At 38.1% G+C, this 26,324-nt stretch overlaps 1 long non-coding RNA gene across 2 annotated transcripts; it reads left to right on the top strand.

The window, feature by feature from the left end:
* Positions 1-8,977: 8,977 nt before the first annotated feature.
* Positions 8,978-25,264, top strand: LOC107310519. Of its 2 annotated transcripts, XR_004306292.1 has the most exons (4): positions 8,978-9,073; positions 11,181-11,309; positions 20,980-21,092; positions 24,648-25,264. It is a non-coding gene; the product is annotated as an uncharacterized LOC107310519 (long non-coding RNA). The 2 variants fall into 2 exon arrangements; XR_001553616.2 differs by lacking the exon at positions 20,980-21,092.
* Positions 25,265-26,324: the final 1,060 nt, after the last annotated feature.

Genomic DNA, 26,324 nt, shown 5'->3' with positions numbered 1-26,324 from the left:
ATGTCTACAATATATTAGTAAAGACTGGTTTATTTGCATAAGGGAAGTGAATTAAGGTTTCCCAAATAAAAATCACAGAATGGCTTGGGTTGGAAGGGACCTCAAAAATCATTTAGATCCTATTACCTGCCTTTGGAAGGGTTGGCAGCCACTAAATCAAACACCAGAATCACTTTGCCCAGGGCCCCATTCAACCTGGCCCTGGATGCCTCAGAAATGGGGCATCCACAGATGCTCTGGGCATTTCTTAATGCTGTGGTGCAGGCTGTCCATGCAAACTTGTTTTGTTTTCTTTCAGTTATTACTTTTAATGAGGAATGTTTGTTGCGTAACATACATTTGATCTGTTTCCATGAAGCAATCTTGGTCCAACGCTATCATTTCACTAAACACAAGTTTGCTGGTGAGTATCTTCCTTGTAAGCACATCTATTCTCCAAATATAACACCTGAAACAACCATGTTTTTCTAGACTCAGAACCGTCAAAGATGCTAGACAGCTGCCCAAGACACAGAACAGCAGCACAGTAATTCTAATCATGGCAAAAGATAGCAGATTAGAGACATATGCATTTCTACCCGCATTGTTAAACAGATTTTCTGTCCTGTGCACTGACGCTTCTAGCAGATGCAATCAGAAGCTGTTTCATAGAAGCATTATCTTCATTTCATCATTTTCTGAATGAACTGTTTAATTTCTGAAAAGCTGATACACTTTGGTTCTATGTTTCTCAAATTTAAGCAAAGCAAAAGAGAAACACAGATATCAACAGCAGGTTTAATAGCTTAAAAATGAATATTTCCTTTGGGGTAAACAAAAATAAAATAATAATAATAAAAAAAAAATCTACTTGACCCAAAAATTTGTCAAAATTGAACAATGTGTTTGATCTGATTTTTCCCCTCATTTTCGTTTTGGCTGGATTGCTGTGCAGTTTTCTTTATCTGTTTTCTTGGAGGCCCCACTACTTCTATGAGAACCAGTTTCAACTCATACATGGCTTTGCTCTTAGTTTTGCATGAAACTGAACAATATGAGTGTAAAAGCACAATGAACTCTCGTTAAAGCATTGTTCATGCTAACATCTCATTTTGCAACTGGAATGTGGATATGACAGTAATCTATTTAGAGCTTTCCAACATTATCCACATGCTTCATAGCTGTCTTCCTCTTGTTCATTTCCTGCTTGCTCTGTGGCTTAGCACCACAGTGAAGATGAATTTGGGACCACTGCTGTCATAAGACATATGAAAAAAAGCAGGTGTTTGCCTCTTTTTCTTGACTGGTAGCCACTGCTCAGTTATTTTTGTGCACTGTCAGTGCTGTGCTGCCCATCTGGCTCTCTGTACTCAATGTGAAAAGTGCTTTGTATGCTTCTAAAATCAAGGTACATGGTAAACAGAATTGACTGGGGATGTTCAGTGACCTTCCTTACACCTCTAACCTGCCCTGTGGGTTACACTCTGTGGCACAGACAAGGCTTTGAAGGAACAGAAAGAACGCTCATTAGTCAAATCAGCAGTACAGTACAGCAAAGCACATCACACACATAATCCTAACATGCAAATTTAGCTGTGCCTTTCCTGAAACAAAGCACTGTGCTGCATATAAATGGAGAGGATGGCTGAACCTCACACAGAGGATTCAGATTACCACCTTGCTTAAGGCAGTAGTGGAAGGCACTCACATATCGCAGCAATGGCCAAGATAAGAACCTACAGATGATAAAGGACACCACATACTTTACATAATACCTTTTGTGTCCAGCAAGCAAATGATCAAAGCCTGTTCCAGCAGAGATGGGGAGCTGAGTTTCTCAGTGCAGTGATAGTCATTTAAGTCAACTTTGTAGTGGCATAGTGCTGAGTAAGCTGAGCACAGTAGACACTGATTGTGTGGAGGGAAAAACAATAGCGAAATGCCAGCAAACAAACTCCTCTGATACATCAAATGATCTCATTCTTAAAGAACTTGAAGGAAATCTGCTATTCTTGTCAGCCTATGCCTAGAAAATAAAGCCTCTGTGATCTGATACTGAACCCACTAAGTCATCAAATCTTGAAGAAAACATACAGACAGGAGACAGGCTAGCACAAACAGTAATCTATCAATTCCACAGCACATCAGTAAGAATTTCTTGTCATCCCCTTAAGCCCTATAAGTTTTGATTATGATACTGTTGGTGACATACACACCATTCATCCACTGAATTTTATTAATCTCCCTTTTTAATAGCTACACTACACTATGTCTGCTACAGCCATCAGTGATGAATACAGCATCAAACATCTGATGGACGGCACATCTCCATGAGCCTCTTCTGCTCTAAAAATTTAAGGTGTGATGAGCAGCAGGGCAATCATTCATTGTGATGTCTTCAAAAGCAGGAAAAAGATAGGCTAGGAATAGTAAACTGATATATGGAGTGAGGGAAGGTTCTTTAGTTAAATTATGACCCCTAAAAGAGTCTTAAAGAAGCATGAGTAGAAAAGGAGTCTCTACGCTGCAATTTGCTTAGCAGGTAATGAGCAAGGAACCACAATTCTGCTTTTAAAATGTCTTTGGTAGTTTGTAATTCCCTCCTATTCCTAATATCCCGCAGCTGATCTTGTTCAAGACCATAGTCTTATGGGTTATATAAAAACAGGGTCACGTAAAAAAACATGGATCACATCATAAAAAACAAAGACTTGTCCCTAACACTGCCAAAATTGCAGTCAGAGCCATATCACTTAGAACACAGAATCATAGAATCAAGGAGCAGTTTGGAATACAAGGAACCTTTATTATTTAGTTCTAAACCCCTGCTATAGGCAGGAACACCTCCCTCTAGACCAGGTTGTTCACAGTCCCATCCAGCCTTGCCCTAAATGCTTGCAGGGAGGAGGCATCCACAACCTCACTGGGCAATCTGTTTCAGTGTCTCACCACCCTCACACTAAAGAATTTCTTCCTAATATCAAGCCATTAATTTCAGATGAGGTGGGAAAAGCAAGATAAAACCTCTGTTTCATCATTAAGTATTTATGGTCAGGTTTCCTGAAGTAAACTGTGATTTAGTGCTACACATGTTTGCCTCAAAGATACACTTTAAAAGTTAAGTATACTGTCAAATTTTACTACATTACCTCATGCACATTTTATCCATTATACTTTCAAAAGAAATAAAAATCAGTCAGATCCATTTGATTACTCTTGCCCTAAATTAAACCATCAGCCTATCTTCTATAACAAGCTCTGTCTTCTGCCATAAAACATGATTAGAATTAATTTGCATTGAAGTTTGCCTGTACAAGCAGTACAGAAAATGCCTCCTTAAGATGTCTTTTCTAGTAAACACTAAATGACTTATGATGTATCAGAGGACAATTTTACATCACAGACATTTCTAATTGATGACTTCGAATATTTCACAGTTTCTTTAAATGGGGCATTTTCCTCTCCCACTGCTATTATGTGCAAATGGTATGTGAGTGCTGCCAGAACTGCATAGTGACTCCCAGAGCTAGAGAGATTAATTCAACATAGGAAAACATACAGTGTGCACTGGACTCTGAAAGGAAGGAACTCATCATAAAGATTGAATCTTTAGTAATTTGCCCTTAATGCAAGCCCAATGGGTGAAATAACATTTAGTAATGAAGTGTTAGTAGATTAGCCAAGAAGGGGGCTCTCCCACTGATAGAGGGACAAGTTAAGAGAATTACCATGACTGCCCTTGCAGCAGAAATTGGGACCTCTCTGCACGCATACAAAAAGTCAGCAGAATTATACTGCACACACTGCTGTGATAACTCAGCCCACCTCATTTTCAAAGGAACTGCAACAGTCCTTAAACAATAGTGTACTTTGTTAAATTAAAACTGAAGCCCAAAATCATGAGATGAGTTCAAATGGTCCTCCTTCTCCGTAGCAAAACAACACAAAGAACTGCTTTCTGCACAAAGCTGTCTGGTTGGATTATAATTATCATAACCACACAGAACATTTACTTTCCATTTCTCCCCTTACCAAGGACTATTGTAACTCTTTGTCAAGAAACTTTATGAAAAACAATGACATCAGGAGTTAATAAAGAAACACAAAACCCTTTAGTTTCACATGATTCTACTATAATAACATTTTTCTTTCCTTCTTATTTTAGTCTGTTCTTTATTGTTTACCCAATAGATTAGATTGGCATTCAAGAACGGTTTTCTTGAGTACTTAAATTACAAAGCAACCACTATGCAGTGAGCCTTGTTACTCATGGAGCTTTTGTAGCTTTAGTGGAGGGTGGGTGCGCATGAGAAATGAAACAGTATTTCCTTCTGCAGGAAAACAATCTACAGCTGCTAATATCTGCCTCACTTGATTCATTCAGCAATGAGAAAATCAGGTCCTCCAACAAATACAGATGCTATCTATCTGAAAATAAAGCCCATGTTTAAAGAACCTCAGTGTAACATCTATGGAAGGAGTATCAGAGAATCATAGCATCACAGGATCCCATAATGGCTGGGATCAGAAGGGGCTTTTGGATTACGGATTGTCCAAATCCCTGCTCAAGCAACGGCACCTAAAGCAGGCTGCCCAGGTGTCCTAGAACATGACTCCACCTTCACTGCATCCTCCCTTTACAAATATTGGCACATTGATAAGATACCCCTGAACCTCCTTTCTTTCAGGTTGACAAACCCAGCTATCTTAGCCTTCCCTCTCAGCACAGGTTCTCCAGTCCTTTCATGATCTTTGTGGCCCTTTGTCATAATTTTTCCAGCAGCCCCATGTCCCATATTGATGAGCTTAAACTGGACACACCAGGTATGATTGCAATAGCGCTACATTTATCCATCCTTGGGCCATCGTTTTCAATAGTCATTGCATTGAAGTTGCTTAATTTCCTGCTTTTCCTCTAGCTTGAAAACAAAGAGTTTGGTGTTTACACATGTGCGCAATTTTATGCTGAAAAATCAAAACACCTTGACTTTAAATATCATGGAGCCTGTTCCAATACCTGTATTATATCCTCAGGCTTCATTCCTCTGCTAACAAACCCAAGTTCCCTGGTGGCGTTCATGTGAACTCTTCTTTCTCTCAGTGTTGTCTCTGACACTATAGCTCATACTGGGTACAAATACATGATGTAGTGAAGTATGGTGCAGGTTTTACTGCTAACATCAGTCCAAGATGATGCATCAGCATTTCTGAGCAGACCGCTCTGGGAAGATAATAGGAAGAAAAGAAACTCTCTGGTCTATATATCAACATAAAGAAGCAGAGCATGTCACTTTTAACTGCTGCTGGAATGACAAATAATGAAAGATACTGAAAAGAATATAATATCTGTATTAAAGATCTTCTTATTGCAAAAACAATATCTATAATAGTAATTATTTTCCTTTTTAACTTATCAGTGAGAAGAAAAAAATTTTACTCATAAGTTCTCCAAATATTCATGATTTTTGAGATAGTAATTTGTTTTAGGGAGTTATTTAAGAAATACAAGATGAGACGTTAAATAGTTTGACACATAAGAAGAAGCAAAGAAGAAAAAAATAATAGTTAAAGAGCAAATCTATTTGAGAAACAGTATAAACAAATAGCAGGTCAAAAGCAGATCAGGGCTACATGAAAAGTGCAAAGAGGAGACTAGAGTTAAGTTTGACACTGAGGAAAAGGCACTGATAATGAAGTGGAAGGAGGCAAGTGATGTAAAGAATGGAAAGATCAGTAGACACATCTGCTATTTAGTGAGGAAAGATAGTTATCATCACTGTGAGGTGACCATTATCATGATTCCAACAGCCCTGGATGAAAGGTGGAAGGGTTACAGCATATAAGGTTGTGATTAAAGCACTGAGGAAATAGCTTTTTTTTTTCTTCCAGTCAAAATATTATGTAATATCTCTCTCCCTTTCTGTTGCCCTCTGAATTTTTCACAGGTCACAAGCATGCCATATGTTTTGTACAAATAATGATGACTTCAAGAGCTTACCAGAGCTGGTTTTCTTACTGAAGAATGGTAGATCGCCAGAGCAATAAAATGAGGCAATGTTGAAGGTACTTTACAGAAAAGATAGGAGAGACTAAACCACTCTATTATCTATTACTTGGGTTAAATTACTTTAGCTTCCCCTTAGTAAGAACCTAAAACAATGTTTAGAATGTTAACTGTGTTACTTTCCTGGGGAATTAAGCTTAGTGCTGTCTCTCTGCATCCAGGTGGTTGTCACAGCTACATATGTCACTGTGATATGTTACCCAGGCATTCTGGCATAGTTACACACAATGAATCACACACTAGTCACAGTTAGTGGCACTGTGAAAGAAACAGGAGCCCTAAAAACATGGCACAATAGAGACCAGATAGCATGAAATAAAGCAGATTAGTTTCTTTGCCTACTGGTATCAAGTGGAATTGGTGTCAGCCAACTGTAAGCTCTTATTGTGAAACTCCTGAGTTCCTCAAAGGGGATTTTTACTGTTAAATCCTTTAACAGCTATGAAAAATTAGTGTCAGAAGTAATCCAGTTCTTATATACAATTCTATTCTTTACTGTAAAGTAACATATTTAAATTTAATTCACATAGCACCAGTTTAGCAGTGAGAAGACAATATTTACTTTTCTTTCTGTATTGACCTTAATTATTGCAACTAGGCTATAGATTAAGCTTTTATATCAGTATCTTAGTATAAAAATAACCACGACTGGACATTTGAAAATGAGAGTTCAACAAGTAATTTGTCTTTCTTTGATCAAAAAGCACTTATTTTATTTTATTTTATTTTATTTTATTTTATTTTATTTTATTTTATTTTATTTTATTTTATTTTATTTTATTTTGTTTTGTTTTGTTTTATTTTGTTTTGTTTTATTTATTTATTTATTTGCCACTGCTTTTCATTTTTCATTCTCAGAGAACAGTATACCACCAGGAACAAACAAGCAAACAAACCCAAACCATATATACATACTTGCATATTATTTGAGAAAGAGTATTCGCATTTACTGTGCAGCTCATATTATTGTATTTAGCTTTATGTTACCAATTCTGTTACTCAAGAAGTCCACCAAGGTGTGAGTATAATCCCATCTACAGAATGTGGCAATAATTACAACTGCTGAATAAGCTCACTGAGCCAAAGAAAGGTGCCTTCAATGAGCTTGGCATTGATGAGGAGAGCTACCTGGGGTATTTTTCCAAGGCTGAATCTGAAAATTATCCACCTACCCTGAAAGGCTCTGAGATTTCTCTCGCAGAAATAGCAAGGCAATATAAACATTGGATTTGTGCTATGGTAAATGTGTGCATGTGAGAGAGCAGGTTTACACCTGCTCTTACACACTTTAATATTCATCTCTCTAGTACGTCAAGTAAGAATGCACACAATACTTTCAAAAAAAAAAAAAATCTTAGAAAAATATTCTGAATAAAATGTTAATGAACATCCACTAAACTAACTGATGTGAACTTCCACTTAATGACTGCAAAGGTTAACTGAACCGACAGTAACTACTCAGAACAGTACAATACTTTGTGTAAACTTTAATTTCTTTGTGGCTCAGGTCTTTACAACTATATGAGATTTATTTGAAGCCAGTGGAAATGTATATAAATGCATATATATTGGACTTGCAGAAGAGGATTTTGCTTTGTATGTTCAAGCTGCAGAGTAGCTTAAACTTTAACAATTTTCTAAGATCAAAACTTTGTATCTGGATTCTAGGATGGGTATTAGATTAAGAAATTGAGTTACTCCAAGCAGAACACTCAAACCTTTCTTCTAAAGCAAATACAAAATAATAATAATGCAATTTTTCAACTAGAGTCTTATGGCCTGACCAGATCATTAACTGAGCTACCATGGTTTACCTTGAGAAAACTCATACAGCCTTTCCAAATTATAATGTAAAGATCATTGCTTTAACAATTTTTGTTGACAATTAAGACCACAGTCATTAAATTTCTATTGTATTTTACATTCAGGACATATAATAGAATCAGATTTGTCACAGACCCAGGATACAAGCCGAAGATCTAACTCAGCCAGATCAAAACAGTTGAATATAGAAATCTGCAGATGTCTTTGTTTTTGGCTTCTGTTGAGCAGAACCAAAGAACTGATGGTAGAGGGAGCTTGGTCACTCCATAGACTATCCACATGGCGATTAGAAAAGGAAGAGCTGGAAGCAGCACTGACAATGTCCAGGTGGCCCCTCCATAAAGTTTGGCAGAGAAGTTTGGGAGCATAACATCACAGTCACAACCACGAGTACACCACACTGCAATGCTAATGAGAGGTATGTGAACTCTATAGCTGAGGGTGTATCTTTCTCCTGGGCCAGATAAACAAAGTCAACTGCAGATATCCAATCTTGACGATCCTAATCAGAGTCAAATAATTCATCTTACCTTTTATGTGGGGCAAACTAGGAAGATACAATAATGAAGCTTTTAAGGGAGTTTAAATTCCTGGTTCTAATATTACCTTACAGATACTCTTTTAACAAAAAGGTAAGTTGCAGTTTCAAAGAGGACCTGTGAAACTCAGTTCTGAATGTAATAAAAATCATAAGCATCACAAATTACTTCCTTTATGTCAGCATAAGCAGTTTTCTAAAGCAGAGTAACGAAGCTTTCTGTTTGGGAGGTTTCTGTTGTTGATTACAAAGAACCCAGATAAGTGAGGCTTTGCTCTGAATGCCATTTTTTGAAGCAGGCATCGCATGCTACGCTTCCATGCACACAGAAATTAAATCTCATGGTGATTATTGAAGCTTTCCAAACTGAGCTGAGTAAATATTCCTTGCTTCAGTGCAAAACCCCATAAAATCAAACAGCAGTTGCTACAATCACTGGGTATTTCTTCTGATCAAGGAACAGTCATCCCGCAAGCGGGAGGACCCAGCAGCTTGGATGCCCATTCTGCTGCAACTCTGACATTGCCTTGAGGTACTAATGGCTGTGGCAGACTGCAAAGCAATAGCTGCTGTACTTTGAACTCAAATTGTTCACTTGCAACACCAGAAGCTTTTCTCTGCCTGCTGTCCCTTTGCTGATGGAAGATGTAGTACAGGGAGACATTGGGGTAAGAGCCACATGCGCCTGGTAGTTGATTTCTCCATCTGGGGAAAGTGTCGCCTCTCTGAATAATTTAAAGCAAAAGCAACTACAATCGCTGATTGAATTTACTGGTCACAAATGAGAGTACTGCGTGGGTAAGAATAGGAACACTGTGGGTTGGACAGTCAGACCATGGACACTGCAGATGTTCCAGCCTCAAGATAAGTAAATTTTTTCTAAGCTGGATTTCCATTTTTGAAATTTTCCTTAGTTTTGCCCTCCCCTGAGCAATCGAGATAACTTGAGAGTGGTTTTGTGTGCTCATGAAACGTTTCCTGAGACTAATTTTAAATGCTACCATGCTACTAAACAGTTGATCTTTTCTTCTGGCATCTCCCCCTGCCACTGCCTTGTGTTCAGCCTATAGCTCTGTTGTTCCCTCCTAGGGATCATGGAGTAATCAGAGGTATTATTTTCCTGTGAGCCTTTCCAATGTAGAGCTGAATGTTTCCAATCATTTGTCTATAGGGAGATCCCACTGTGAAGTACAATTGTATTCAGTGAGCTGAGTGAAAAGTTTCATATATAAAATTGAATTGACAGAGTAGGACATTACTGACAGCTTTGAAGTTGCAAATGAAATTTTGCTCTTAAACACTTTCTGTACTCCCCTCCCCCTCACCACCGTGGCATAAGCAAGTCTTCTGTGTTTATTGTAAAAAGAAGGTGAAAGGGTTTTCATAAACCTTAGGTCTGTACCTAATACCCACTAAATCCCTGGAAATCTTTTCACTGCCTTGAATGGGATTTGGATTAGGTCAATAATGAGGTGAATTAACAGTTATGAATTGTTTCATGGGTTTGCTTTGTCCCACTCTGACAATAGATGGTTTGTAAGTGGGAAGAACCAACCAAATTCAGAGCCCTGGGTAAAAAACAGTCATTTGATATCTTTCTCTAGCTATCATGCATGCAAATGAAAAACACAAGAACACCAGATAAGTGAGATTGTGGTTCTGAGTGACCTGAAAATATGGTTTTAACTCCAGGGAAGGAAACAAAACAAAACAAAACAAAACAAAAGAGGGTTTGGGATGGGGACTGAAGTTGGGGAAATATCTCCACAAGGTGAAAATACAGGGTATTGTATATAAAGTTACTGTATGACACCTTCAGATGACCCTCCAAGACTCTACAGAACTTCTGCTTTCTGTCTGAACTACAACCAAACATGAGACCAGTTCAGATATGTGATACGTTAATAAGGAAATCAGAGAACTCCCCAGCTCTTCTTCAGATCAAACTATAAAGACTGCAAAAATTTTAAAGCAATACTGATTCATGTGCTCAGTGTATAAGGAAACTGCCTCACTGGAAAGTATTTCATTCCAGCAGGCTCAAAACAAAGGAAGAGTTTTGAAAACCCTTGTAAAACCCATAGCTGGGATTAGTATTATTGCAAGCAAGGATAATGGTAACATTACATTTTTTTGATTTAAGTAAGATCACATGACAACTTAGTGAGCGTCATGATGCTGAAATATTCAGAAAACTACTCCTAATATGAGTCCTGGACTTTATTTCCTCCAGACATTTATTAACTTATTAACATACTTATTAACTTATTAATCTGCCAGACTAAAAAGTGTGCTGTAGAGAGCTGTCGCACAAGCAAACCAAAAAGTAGCTTTGGCTGTTGGTAAAAAGGAATGAAGGAATGACTGACTTCCCTCCTGAAAAGTCTTTACTGATAGGACACTAATAAGGCATAGAGATAGATATTTCAGTCACATTTGATTGGTGTCTTGTCAGCCCACTGACAAAGAGTAAAGAAAGAAACACAGCTGTGATAGTGTTTTGATATGGAGGGAAAAAAAAAAAAAAAAAAAAAAAAAAGTAGTTAACTTTTTATTTGCAAAGATATCATCTAGTATTTCTCTAAGAATCAAATGGAAATACCTTTTTAGGAATGAGACTAAAACAGGTGCTTACAATGAGTTCTTTTTCCAGTTATCTTAAAGAACACTTTCTTCTCTATTAGCATTATTCTTCTACTATCTGTTCCAGATTGCCACAGACTAGCACTTATTTCATCAAGTTTATGTAAGTGCTTTTTTATTTCTAAATTCCAGACTGATGTTGAATGCGCATGAACTGCAACATCAACAGGCTAACTCAGGAAGTTAGTCTGCAAACAGTGCCTGCCTTATTGTACACCACTTCCAGGTTTTTGAAGGGATGAGCTGACTGAGCCATAGCAGGTAAACTGGTTAAATCAAGACTGTATCCCACTGGGAAAATAATATAATGATTTTCTCTGGCACAGTTTGGTTCTCCAGAATTTACATGTTGCAAAGGGCGTATCAATTAAATTAAATAAGATATGGTCTCTAATTTAGTAAGAATGGGTGGGAGCAGAACAAACTTCAAATGCTTTGCTCCTGTTTTTGTATTTATGTGCTTAAAAATCAGTGCTTAAAAATTTGCATATCATTCCATAACATTTCTGGTTGAAAAGGTTATTTTCCAAATGCTAACCAATTGTAAGGTCTGCAACATAGTGAGTGTGAATTTATGATCTGTGAAGACAACCACTCTGTGAGGTCTGAATTGCTTTCACAGAACCACAGAATCATTGTGGTTGGAAAGGATCACTAAGACCATCTAGTCTAACCGTCAGCCCACCACCACAGTGCCCACTGAACTGTGTCCCTCAGTGCCACATCTCCCTGTTACCAAAACACCTCCAGGGATGGTGTCCACCACCACATCCCCATGCAGCCTGTTCTAATACCTCACTACTCTTTCTGAGAAGAATTTCCTAATATCCAACCTGAACTTCCCATGGAGGTTCCTTCACCGCAGGAGCCTGTTCACTCTGAAATCTAATGAGGGTAATTCAAATATCAGTTCTGATATATATTTAATAAAACTCAGCAAAGGAAGGTACAAATTTCCTTTTGAAAGAAGGAATATTGTGGGGATACAAAACAAACTGTTAGGGACACCTTATTTGAGTGGGACTCAAGTCATGGCTGTTCTGCATTGCATGCAGCAGTTCTCAGAGCCTGGATTGTGAGCTACTGTGTAATCACTGCTAAGTCTGCAATAACGTTTGAGAACTCTTACCCATTTCCAAGCTTATCCTAGAACACCCGGTTTGCTGAAAGGATACCAATTGATTAGGGTTAAATTTTAAGCTTGCAGTATGTTGGAAATGGCAATCCCCCTCAGAAAAAGGCACCAACCATCTGCAGATGCTCTTATGCTTCCAGTTATTTGCAGTTACCTCCTCCAGCTCTTTGGTTTGCCAGTTCATTTCAGTAAATTATGATTAAGATCCCTGGTTTCTTCTGTTTATTCCCTATGTTCCTTGTACCTACTTAGCAGACTGACTCACTATTTCAATTCCTCCTTTAACCTTTCACTAATTATCAATATCTAAGTCAACTTGAGGCTGTACCAATATCAACCTCATTTATATCTTTCCTCAGTAGGATGGCTGTAATAGAAACAAGTGTTTCTCACTTTTTTTAGGCACTCTTCCTCCTTAAGACACTACCCTCTAGCCAAGAAAATGAGGATTCCTCTATCAGCACCCTTCCAATGTGCCATGTATTTAAATAACAGTATCAGAAAATACCCTACACCGAAAGGGACCCACAGCAACCATAGAGACCAACCCCTGGTTCCAGGAGTAAACGGATAATTCCAAAATTCAAACCCTATGTTTAAGAGTGTTATGCAGATGACCCTCAAACTCCAGCAGCTCGGGACTGTGTCCACTGTCCTCTGGTGCAGACCCTGTCTCTGACCCCCACCCTCCCCTCCCTTTACATAGCTCCATGCCATTCCCTTGGGCCCTGTTTCTGTCACAAAGAGCAGAGCTCAGCACTGGCCCTTCACTTCCTATGCGGAGCTTCAGCTGCCATCAGGCCTCCCATCAGCTCCTCTGCTCCGGGCTGAGCACACACAGGAACCTGAAATCTAGAAGGCATCTGTCCCTACTCATCTCCTTTACTCACTCTTATCTATTCTGAGAAGTTTCTGTTTGTTTGAAGCACCAAAATACTTCTCTAAGTATCAGTGTGGTGAAGTGATTAATCCACTCTTTCTCTCGGATCTGACCAGTTAGCAATGGAAGATATAGTCCTGAAGAAAGATTTATCTACATTCTTTGAAGAAAAGTTGTTGCAGTAGCTTGAGTTATCTTGTTTTCAAGGAAACCTGAGGGTTAAAAATCCCCTTCTTTTGAGCTTGAAATCCTAAAACAGCATTTCTGCTCAAGTGATTTGCTTACTAAGAAAGTGATGCTGGTCAAGGGCACCGTGCATCCTACAGGCTTCTCCATTCAGTCTCCTGAAAACTAAGACTTAAATTAGCATTCTGTTCCCAAATTACGGTCTGCAAAATTTAAAATAAATTATACAAAATGCAAGCACATAATTCCAGCTGTGCCTCTCTGTTGAAAGCAGCTGTCCTGATGAATGCACTCATTGTAAATATTTAAATTGAAAATCGAATTTTTTTTTCCCTTCAAAATATGAGCAAATAGTATCACCTTATCACTGCAAGACACCTTGGATGTCATCAGCAAGTTGTGCATCACAGGCATTAAAATAAATAGATGAAATGTCACTTTTTTATTATTGCCATTATCAGTAATGTGGGGTGTGTCGTATGGGCCTTCAGTACTGATTGAGCTACTGGGGAGGTGCTCCCAGTATGCAGACTTCTGAAAAAAAAAAAAAAAAAAAGTAAAAATATTTATGTTGGGGAGAAAAATACATAACAAATATAATTCTTGTTACTTATGAGTCATCTTCAACTCTGCCAACCTACCAATTATTTCCCAAGCCAGAATAAAACACTTCCTAAAAGACAACTGAAATAGAATGTTTGGGTGGCACAATTGCAGTGAATGAAATGAAAACAGTTTGTTTACCTTACGAATGAGTAATTAATATTTTCACACTTCCAAACTCAGAGGGAGGCAGCATTACCTGAAAATCTACCGAAGCAATCAAGACACAGAGGGAGCCCTATCCAAATGGCCTCATAAGCCTGTCAGGCATGAAAGGATGGAGGGACTCAAGTAAACATCCCAGAAAATGTGTCTACAGTGGATAAGATACTTTCTCAAGCATCATCTCAGTTTGGTTTTGGGGGCATATTCTCTCCCTTTGCTAGACAGAAAAATAACTAACAAGGCAAGTACCAATGGGTCCAAAGGCAGCCAGGAAGGTCTGCAGAAAGATATTAAATTATCATTGGATGATAGTATAGATGAGGAAGATCATGAACTGAACTATTCGAGGGCCTGAAATACAACACAGGTCCTTCTCAGTCCTACTGCAATTGTCTCGCCTTCCATCTGGAGAAGGACACAAAATCCCATTTACAACCTCTGCTTGTTAGTGGTTGCCTGACCCAAAGTATAATGCTCTCCAGAAAGCCACTCTTAATTATCTGTTCTCTCTTCACTTAGCAGAGGTTTATTACAATCCTTCCCCTAATTACCTGGGTTGTTTTCACCCATCAAAATAGGAGACAGCATACAGTGCCCTTGGAGTCACTGCATATCAGGGTTGCATGGTCTCTATCATTAAGCAGCTCAGCTGCAATCTTATTGGGACAAATACCTACAGTTGGTTCTTTGTGATTTGGTCCATAAAAAGAAAAAAAAAAAAAAAGACTAATTGTCTTCAATATTTACTGGTTATATTTCCATGATGAATATAATGTGGTTTCTTCATGTACTCTACAAGGCAAAAATGAGATATTCAACCAAGAATTATTCACTTTCCCTTGTTAGTAATGATTCAGAGCAATTTTGCACAGTGCTAAAACCCAGGCTTTAATGAGAACAACGAAGTTTCCTGAGAGAGCAGGGCCACATACAGGTGATTTTTGGAGATCTCCAAGGAGGAGACCATATAGCCTTTCTGGGCAACCTGTGCCAGTGCTCCATCATCTCCTTAATAAAGATGTGCTTTCTGATGCGGTTTGTGTACACTTGCTTATGTTTACTGTCTGACCTCTAAAAGAAAGTAACATCTGTGTCTTTTGAATATAAACACTAGTTTCAGCACAAGATTTTATGAAAATAGCTCCTGAGATTTAAAAGAAAGTTGTGGAACATTTGATTTTACGAAGAAAATTGATACATGATGCGTCCTGTGTACTTTCTGAAATCTAGTGTCATTTCGGAAAGGATTATCCAGATTGGAAAGAGTGATAAAGAGAGACAGAATTAAGGGAAATTATATAATACTATGGACCTAAGCATGCATTGTACTTTGTTTTTAACATCGTAACACAAGAAACTAGTGTCACTATTATGAAAATGGATGAGGAAGGGAATAAGGACAACAAACATTACACGAGCATTGAACTAGACAAGTACTCTGCTAAGCAAAATGGCTCCAGATCTCTTGCAATATTCAGCCTGGCTTTCAAATTTAGCAACTGAGCATGGGTTTTCTTTTTGTTTTAGTATTCTATGCAGTCACTGACAGCTTAGAGCTCTTCTCTTGATGGAGGCTTCTTACCATAATGCAAACAGTAATAAAAGAGCAGAGAAAAAGGTTGGAGGGGTTTGTCAACCCTGTGCAATTACATGGGAACTCTGCTGGAGTTAACAGAGAACTGTAGCACTTCTGGTACATATATAAATATATATATAGTTAAAAGTCTGTGTGGAAAAAGATAACTTTTGTATGTCAAATAAAGAAAGAAAGAAAAACAATTAAAAAAAATAGTTCTGGCTTGAGCTGAATCATAAAGTTGGCAAAACAAAATCACCTGAGATTGAAACAGATCTCTATCAGGACTGAGCCATTGGGTCTGAAGTGTTTCCTTCCGTACAAAAGCAAGAAGAGCAATGCAGACTAAAGTATACCCTGTGTGGGAGATTAGAAATGCTTCACTGCCCCACTTTTTCACTGAATAGAAGTTGTGCAGATTTTAGTTTTTATTCTTCAGTAATGGTGGAAACACTGATGTATTCCACTCAGTTCCTCATGATCAGTGCAGCCAATGCCAAATGAGGTACAAGCCATGTAGACAAACTTGATGCTAGGTTTAAGCACTGATTAAGAGTTTGGCTCAGGCTCTACAGAAAATGTGCAGAGGTTTCACCATTTCATATTGATACGAATGCCAAAAATCTTCCAGAAAACTTGCTTCTTCTTTCACTGTTAAATTTTTAAATTATTGTTGTTATTTTGTAGTTGTCTGATCTATTTCTAACAAGTGAAACGTTGTGCTCCATTAGTCCGGAGATAAACTTACTGTAGCTTTTTGTCTATTGAGCTTTTAATTAAAAGAAACAGAATTAGGGATTGAAACTCATCAGCTGTGACTTTTGTTTTTAAATAGCTTTACTGCTTTCAGTGTAAAAATTAGCAAAGAGAACTGTATGTTATCATGATCCATAAATATTTAATTAAGGTGCAAACTATTTTCCAGCTGGTCCTCGTCTCAGGGTCTGTATCTTCCTTTTATGTCAGGATGACACCTATAAGAAAGTAGGATCAATTCTTATTAAACCTTTCTATTATTTGGCAATTAAATTTCAATCATATGTTCCATAAACTTTTTACAATAATTTTTCATTCATTCTCCTCCATGCCACCCAGTTGTTCAGGACTTCCAATTTTTCAGTCTTTAATGTTCAACTAAACACAGTGCTCATGTTGGTTCATCCACAACCAAAGGTCCTTCCTCTCCCTTTGTAGGTAATCTAAACTGAGTACAAGACATTCATAATATCCTTTGATGTCACTACCTTGATTAATATTTTCAGAATTTTCTTTCAATTGAGATTATATCCAGCACCAGGTGCACCATACAGTTATAAGATGGAAAAATATTTTGGTTTGTTTTCCTGATCCATACTAAGTTCACAGTCCCTAGGACTCTGGCTAGGTAATTCTTCTGCATGGGAGTATATTCACAAAGTGATGGACTGTAAAGAATGCTAAGTGGACAAAATGCCCTTTGCCTTTCATATCCATCCGTATTAGTATCCCCATGTTTATTTAATCATCAGACTTAAAACACATCACTAAAGAGGGCTCCACTGCATTCCTCAACCAGCTACCTCTCTGCTTAAAAATCCAATCAAGTACTTTGCCAAATTGCTGGCATAGTTGCTTTTCTTAGTACTAAAAGTTTTTGCCTTCCAAATGACAACTTCTTTAATCATTCATTATATTTGGATTACATTTTCTTTAGAGACCATCAGTGAGAAGCAATGGAAATATTCTGCCAAAATGTCAGTAGATTAAATCTTTAAATACATCCTGAGTTCTGTGAGAGCTAAATGTAGTTAGGATCTGGCATGATCTGGCAAAGCATAAATAAATTCAGAGAAAGCATTAGAATTTCATTTGAAGTCTTAATAAGCAAGAATAGTGGTACCTGAAAGTAAAATAATAAAATTGAGTGTCTTCCCTCTGCTGCTATATATCAAACAAATGAAAGTCTGTTAGAGGGACACAGAGGTAAAGGATACAAGAAGATTCTGTATTTTCCATAAAATATGATTACATGTTAAATTTTAATTTTGCACAATGTAACACCTCTTGATAATTTATGTTGACAACAAATCATTAGAATGTCTGTAGGAGGCCATAATTAAGAAAATTAATTTTCTATTGCAAATAGAATTTTCTGCTGAATTACGACAAAAGATAAATGACTGCAATGTAATAAGATGCCTGAATGTGGAAATGATAGCTGGGCATATGTTTCTCCTTTAAATGACTCAGTTTAGGCTACAGTATTCCAGGGTCAGTGTCACACCCCACACAATGAAGAATCACAATTCATTGAAAATGTACAAGTTTATTTTTCCAGATTGCTAATTTTCCACATTTTTAAAATACTCTTTCAATCTTTCTTTAACATCTAGCCTAACCTATCTAGCCTAACCATTAGTAGAAAGAAAGAGAAAAAAAGACATTACCAAGGCTGGCCAGTCAAACATACTCAAGTGAAATTGTTCTAAAATGCTCTTTTAGCTACATCCTTCAACAGAGACCTCGTTATAGGCACATAGACCTGCACTCATTTGTTCACATGAATAAGCAATAGCAATGAGCCTGGTCATATAAAATGTGTGAGGTCACAGAGCTCTAAGCATGTCCTCAGATAACTCCTGAATCAAAAGGCATTGCAATGCATTACTAAGCAAAGCTGCAAATCCTCAAAATATATTAATATTCAAAGATAATGATAAATGATGAACGACAAGGATAATGTTGCTGAGTAAACTACAGGAGATCCTTAAGATGGAAGAATGTTTCACATGGCAAAAGGAAAAAAGGTGAAAGTCTTCACTGAATTTCAGGAGGCAAAGACTGGGAGGCACCAGTAGTCAAATCACAGTTGCTATTTGTTTAAAGGCATTTGGGAGAAAAGAGGGAAAAAAGGAGTACAAGTTTCTCATGCGAGGCATGACAAGATCAAAACATGATATGGCACTAAAAGTCCTGTTTCAAAGAGCTCAAAGCATGTGGTATCCTTGAGGATCAGAAGGGAAAGGCCTACACATGAGTCAGACATTATCAGGATTTCTGCACCAGTAGTTCTTGATTCATTGGTAGTTTTTGTTCTTGCTCACCAAAAATTTTGAAACTTTTGAGAAGGAGCTGCAGATGATTTTTTCCCCATGACTCTCTTTTCTCCACAGAAGTCTGGTAGTCCTTTGAAGTCTTTCTCTTATTGATCTTATTTTCTGTCCAGAAGCTGCAGGGAACATAAGCCACATCACAGGTGGGAAAGACACTTTTCTGAGACACTAGGAGATGATCCTTTGTGAATTGTCAGGCTGTTGGCACTCTGCTGTTTTGTGGATAATCCCTTTTCATGAAATCAAGTCTTTGCCAGGACAGGGTTCTGGTGCACAACCCCTCTCACCAGGGAGGAAGAAACAAATTTCTGCCACTATGGGAAAGGCAGAAACACAACTTACAGTTTCCCTTTTCAGTATACTGGATTCATCATTCAAAACAAACAATATTTTGGCCAAAAGATTACAAAAATTATTTAAAAAAAAAAAAAAAAAGACAGAATATTATCACCATAAAAGAGATGAAGAAAAGGTCAAATCCAAAATTTTAGTCCATTATGAAGTTTGTTAGGTTCTCACAGGGATCAGAGTAAATTTTAAACCTTGCTGAGCACTTAGCCTTGTTGAATGTCACACGACTGAACTCAGCCCATTGCTGTATTGTATTCAAATACATAACAAAGCTTACGGCCTTCAAGAAGATTGACAGTCCCCTGTAAGTCAATGCTGTGTGTGAGGGTGCACTAAATCTCTTCATCTGGACCATTATTAAAAATTTTAAAGAGAACAGACACAAAGACTGAGCCCTGGGGGTCACCATGGGTGACCAGCCTCCAGACGGATGTAACTTCATTTACAATGACCCTCTTGGCTTGGCCATCCAGGCAGTTCTTCACCCAGCAAACTCTATGTACCCTGTGCGTACCAGGAGCAGCCAGTTTCTGCAGGAGAATGTTGTAAGAGATGGTATCATGTACATCACTAAAACCAAAGTAAATAACCTCGACAGCTTTTCCTTCATTTTGTCAAAGGAGATCAGGTTAGTATATGCTTTCTAAGGACCACAAAATCACACTTCATTCTGTCACTGTTTTATGAATAATGTGGGGTTTTTTTGGCAGTTTTTGGAATGAAGAGACCAGCTTGGTGATGTAATTACTTAACAAAACAAGCACAAGGAGTTCAAATAATTGTATTTCACTGAAAAGGGAGAATGTATTTATCGGTAGAACCATTGCTGTGCAATGGTACATCTCCAAGAAATCCCGGGTCTCATTACTTCAGTAGTGCCACTAATTCATCCGCAGTTAGTAGACAGTATTTATTGCTGTCCAGACAATTAAGTGGCTAGATGCTAATCTCAGGTCTGGTTTAGCATCATTTGCAAGAGCTGACCTGTCAGAGCAGACACTGAAGATGCAAGTAAAAGAACAATATTGAAATTACCACAGTAAAACTAAAAAGAAGAAGGCATATAAATAAATTCATACTTTTTTTTTCTTTTCTATTTTTAGTCCAACATGTCACTGTTGGACTACTAGTAACAAAACAAGTTACTAGTAACAAGCACATCATAAAGAAACCATTCTAGGGAACAGCAGAGGTCCCGATACAATGGTTTCAAAATGGTTGAATTTTACTTATTTTGGGGAAATGTGTCATCACAAGTCCAACTGCAGGTATATTTCATGTTGGACAGCACCATGGTAAGCACATGGTAAGTCACTGTTTTAAGGAATAAGCAGAGTTAATTTTCCATGCCAGGTGGCAGAACTGAAATTCTCCTTGAAAATGGAGATGCACATAGTTATGTCATAAACAAATTCTGTCATGGCATTACAGATCATTTCAGCACAACATAGTTGCAATAAGGAGATTTTGACCTGATTATTCATCTAGCAAATGTTAGAAAATTCAATGCCAATATTCATAATGCAGATCAAATATATTTTAAAAGTGAGTGGATACAGTTAAGGAATAATTTTTGATAAATGACCATCTATTTTTTTCTTTTTTTAATGGGATAAGATATCCAACAATTTCTGTCATAATATTTACTCAGTTTGAAGTATGTAGCATAAAGAAAGTATATGCAAAGAAAGAAAATGCTCACGTCTGTTCTGCGTGCCCTTTTATATCCTCAGAATTTATTATTCATGTTGCCACATCCCTTTACCTGTGCTATGTGATTTCCAAACAGAGATGAAATGAGTCTGAAGAACAAGGACAACATGATATTCCAAAGAACAACCTGTGGAGGGAATAAATGAATATTGCATGTAATGTAAAGTAAAAAATGGAACACAAGTGATAAACCATCCCATTAACATCTACACCACATTTTCTTACTACAGATCCCTATCAACATTGTCATCTTTCTTTCCTGTATTCAGATCTGGGGGCTGGAGAGTCAAACTGAGGATGCATTGCCAAGGACCTAGAATGCGCAGGGATACAGACAAGTGAGGTGTGTGGAGTGATTTTTAGCACATCATGAATCAGCTAAGAAAAGAACTGAAAATAAAACTTGGATATCCAAATGACGTTTTTTTCCCTCCAACTCTTTCCTATGGACCTTTCAAACATTGCTTCATTTTATCGTTTTATTGAAATACATTTGTTAAATCTCATTGAAGAGGGCCTGTTCACATTTTTTCCTTCCCTCTTTGTATGTGCACAATTGTAGCTCACTGCTACGTTCTCAATCCTATTAAAATGTTGATAAAACAATCTCAAGACCTGCCACCTGATTTAAATACAGGTGTTTAAATCTGAAGCCTAGTTTTACAGCTCAGGTTACTGTCAGTCACAAAATATGGTGTCTATTGCCATCTCCTTGTTCTTGGATAAATTGAATGGACAAATTGAAGGGATAAGTCAGCATAAATATTCACAATACACCTAGTCTGTGGCATACAGTTACATAGAAACACACTATATAACAGATAGATTGCATGGAAAAAAATAAAATACAATGAAAAGCGAAGTCCACTAAATTCATTTTTAAAAATCCATTTTCAATGAATTTCTCATCTCATTTTTTTCTAAGTATGTCCTCCAGCTAATCAGTAACCTCTTCATCATCCCTTAGTTCACTCTGTCCCTGCATAGGCTCATGGCCTTGCCCGTGTTCAAAGTCCCTTCCCCAGCCAGAAACTTCTTCTAAAATAGGGGGAAAAAAAGGTTTTGATGTTAGCTAACTAGATGTAGCTGGTTATCCTTAAAAACAGAGGGGTGAAGAGGAAGGGGAAAAAGAAAAAAGAAAAAGAAATACACAAATTCTTAATTTTTACCTTACAGAAGTTAGTTGACAATCTCTAAAAATGCCAGCATTTTTAATATGCTGCCTCTGCCTCAAAAAGACTGCAAGCAGTAGCTTGCCTTGGAGCATAAATGTTGGGCTGGAAGCCAGTGAACCAGTTCAAAAAACAGAAGGTCTGTCAGCGCTCAAAGAAAAATCCCAGCCCTTTATTCAACTGATAAAACACTATTCCTTTTCTTTTCCACCTCCTCTATGGAAACTCCTTTTCTTTTCCACTATCCTCCAATCAAGCCTGGCTATTCTTCTCACCCACTGAACTCCAATATGGTTTGTCTGTCTTTCCCTCCCTCCTCACCCTAGCCTGTAGTCTCAGCTACCTTTGTAGCTCCCATTATCAGCCTCAGCAGCATCTCTGCTGTGCTTTGACTGGCAGCACAATCAGGGCTTGTTGCTCTCTGGGATGCACAATGTGCTCTGGGGTGCAGAGCCCCCGTCGCACAAGGAATTAGATTTCAACAACATCAAAGGGGCATGGGAATAGCTGGCAGAACCGACGGGCCCCATGATGGGCATCTACAATAAATACTTGCCATCCAGTTCCCTTTCAAGGTCTGTGGAAATCAAGGAGGGATAATGAGAGTTTGCTAAGGAGTCAGACAAAAGAAGGAAGAAAACAGCACTGGCTGTTGCTCAAAGGCAGCATCAGTCTAGTGAGGGAACTAAGAATGAGTGTACAGTTTGCAAAGGAGAAGTCTGAAAATGCTTCATATTACAGAGAGGCCTTAACCACCAAGCTCACAGCAATGTGATTAACAAGAGGTGCTTTGATTGGACCCATATTGTATTTAGATTCATCCCACTTGAGGACAATGCAGCTTTTTAGAAGCACATGCATCTCTAATACATGCAATATTTTTTCTGATTTTAAATTCTCAGTAAACACCTCCAGTGTTAATCAGAATGAAACATTTGTGGATGCCTCATCCCTGGAGGTGCTCAGTGCCAGGATGAATAGGGCATCCACAACATAACATCATGTAGTGCACTTAATGCTCCAGTTCCGGGTACCTGTCCAGAAGACAAGAACTACATTCTGCAGGGGGGCTTTGCAGTCAGAGAGGAGATAGAACTCCTGGCAAGGTCACCTGATTGGGGCTTTTCTCTTCATTATTCTTCTCCTTTGCCTCTCCTTGCTGCTGCCCGTCCCGACTGCACACAGCACTTCAGTATTACTGTAAGGCCTACAGCTTTCAGGTACTCTCGTTATATTTGATTTATTAGCTTCAATTCTAATTATATTGTATTATAGTGTGATACCATATTTAGTAAATTAGTTTGTTTCTCCTCAGATTGTTGCCACTGTTTTTAATTATTTTGGGATCCCCTGTTTCCCTTTTCTGGAGGTGCGGACTGTGCGAAATCTCTCCACCCCACTGGTCACAGAAGTGGGCTGAACCAGCCCATAAACCACTGACAGCAGCCTGATCTGGTGGTTGGCAACCCTGCCAATAGGTTTGGAAGTGGAAATGGATGACTTTTCATGTCCCTTCCAACCCAGATCGTTCTGTGTTTCTATGATTTTGAGATCTCTTAAAGTCAGGTTTTAACATCTGAAACCCTTTGTAGACTGCATAATGGCAGGTCTACCAATCTATTTGTCTATCCATTTTGAGATCACTTTTGAGAACTGTTCTCATGAAGATAAACTGTTAAGCTGCTCTTCTCTTATTTATAATATAAACTTTACATTGCAGTAATATCCACTGCACTGGACGCTTTACAGTGCTAGTCTTCTATTTTCTTTTGGGCCTGCTTCTAAGTGCTGGCAATTGGAAGAAGTCAGGAATGGAAGGGAAGAAATTCAGGCAGGTTTGTTGTTTTCAGCCTTCAGTTTTCAAGGGTGTTGTGAATATAATATAGACACTAAAACATCAGTGTGTAATCAATATTATTTTTATCATAAATCTAAGACATGACACCATACTAGCTACTGGGATGAATGTTAACTCTACCCCAGCTGAAACCAGTACATATTATACAGCAAATTAAGGCCACTGTGTCACTGTTACGGAATACACAAACAATGTTTAAGCCTCAAGCTCTAATTTAAAAGTGGGGACGGCTCATTTTGGGAAAGCTCTAAATTTCCCAGTCTCAGACCTTCACTTGTTCTATGTTGCAGATGTGACATGTTTGCTCCTGAAACACCATAAAATTCTAACTCAGCTGGTTGTGATCAGTAGAAACAACTTTGGGGCTATTCTCAATAAGTGTTTTAGGAATTTATTCAAAAGATTATTGCTAGAGGTGAGAGAGAAGCCTTTCAGAATGAATGAAGAATAAAGTTGTCAGGGAGCACTGACTGGAAGCAAACAAATTATTTGTGTGAGTTTTACTCAGAAAAGTTGTAGATAGAACAGGATTGTACATGTCCATGATAGAAATGAAGAAGGAAACAGAAAAGTTGCCAGAGCCTGCAAAGAAAGAAAGAATTCACTTCTAATGAAAACAAAAACAAAGACAAAAACAATGAAACAAACACGCAAAAGCATATTTAGGAAACTCAGGGACTGTAACAGTTTTTGTACAGGAAAAATGAAGTGTAATTTCACAGCTTGTGAAAATTTGAATTTTTATGTTATTTTTATTAAGATGAACTCACCCTACCCAAAAGCTAAATCACATCATACTGTATGGTAAAAAGAGATGGGTAAAGGCACATATTGTGACTAACTATGGATGTTTCTTTCTCTAACACAGAAAGAAGAGGACATGCTGTAAAGGAAGGAACGATTAACATAAAAACAACACTGCTTCATGTGGCACCTTTCTCTTAGGAATGCAAAATTTCTTAGCAAATATTTATGAACATTCATTTATCATAATAATTCTCTCCAAGCTTGGCAAATCTGGGGAAGCTTTTGCTCAAAAAATATCCTCCAAATTCAGAGTTTGAAGGGCTGATATGGCAAGAGATTTCTCTCATCAAGAGATGTGCCTTGTCTAACAATTGCACAGAAGGTATACAGAGTGTTGCATTGAAGACATCTTTTACCCAAATTTGACATCTTCGACTACCTTCAGAATCAGTGGATGCTTCCAGAATAAAAATCATATTGAGGCTATCTTAGGAGTAGGTGAAGTTTGAGCCAGTATGACATGGGATGTGACAGCATTGTCCCATTTGAGGACAGCAGAATCTCAAATAACTACACTGAAGGCTGAGTCTACATGACACTTTGTCTTGAACAAACAGATACCAGCCAGAAATTCTACAGTGATACAGTCTGAAGATAATGGTCTAGTGTCGTATCCAAACACTACGTGTTGATGAATCACGGAAAATTGGGCCTACTAGAAAAAAAAAAATAAAAAAATCAAGAAGGGATCTAGATCTGGAATTGACATTTCAGCACAACTATGTGTCACACTTTACTTTCTGAGCAGACCACAGCAATGCCATCTACAGGCATTAGCTAGAACCCACATCATGGATATACTCTGCTAGATCCTTACAGTTATTAAATAGGTCAAAATACACTCTTCCCCATGCTTCTGCATGACAATGCTACAATTTTACAGCAGTAAAAATCAATGGATTTCCACTGCCCTTATTTTTAATGTGTAACATTAAAAACATTGTGTGCCCCGGTGGCGCAGTGGTTAAAGACGCCGCCTTGCAACACTGGGGCCCGGAGTTCGAATCCCCCCTGTGGCGCAAGTGGTAGAAGTGCCGCTCTGCTACACAGAGGCTCGAACTCCGGGGGCTGGACTCAATGATCTCTAAGGTCCCTTCCAACCCGCACGAAACTATGAAACTATGAAACATATTCAAGCAGTGGTAGAGAATGTCAAAGTACGCGGGTGATTATAGTTTAAGCGTTTAAAAAGACAGATCACTTTGTGGTCAACATTTTCTTAAGACATCTCATATCCTTGGTTGGTTGGCCAGGTAATTCACAATAAGGTCCCATGAACATGACCAGATTTTCAAAAGAAATGCACTTACTGCATAGCCAGTTTTTGGGGAGATATGGACATAACATACCATTAACAGAGACAGAAGCATCCTTCTGAAAAATCTTAGCCACTGTTACAAATACTGTAAATCTAGAAATCTGACCAAAAGTAGTGAGGGCCACAACATTTGCTTCATGTGAAATATTTTACTGTCATTAAGCAAGACAGGGCATGGACTCAGAAGAAAGAACATCACCCTTTGATAAACTGATGAGGCGGAGATTGTCCTTGGAGGTCTTTCTATGCAGGCAGTGATCCTGAATAACCCTTCTCCTTTTATACAGTGTGGCATTCAGGGCTCAGGATGATACACTGCAGGCCACATACTAGGTCTTTGTGCTGGTTAAAAATAGGACTATTTTCTTTTTTTCTATTCTGCTTGGTACAAGTCAGTATAAATATGATCAGAAGCTTGCC

Source organism: Coturnix japonica, chromosome 2 (assembly GCF_001577835.2).
Source record: "Coturnix japonica isolate 7356 chromosome 2, Coturnix japonica 2.1, whole genome shotgun sequence".
NCBI lineage: Eukaryota > Metazoa > Chordata > Aves > Galliformes > Phasianidae > Coturnix > Coturnix japonica.
The sequence above is the reverse complement of the archived record's forward strand: the minus strand, read 5'-3'. Positions and strand labels throughout refer to the sequence as shown.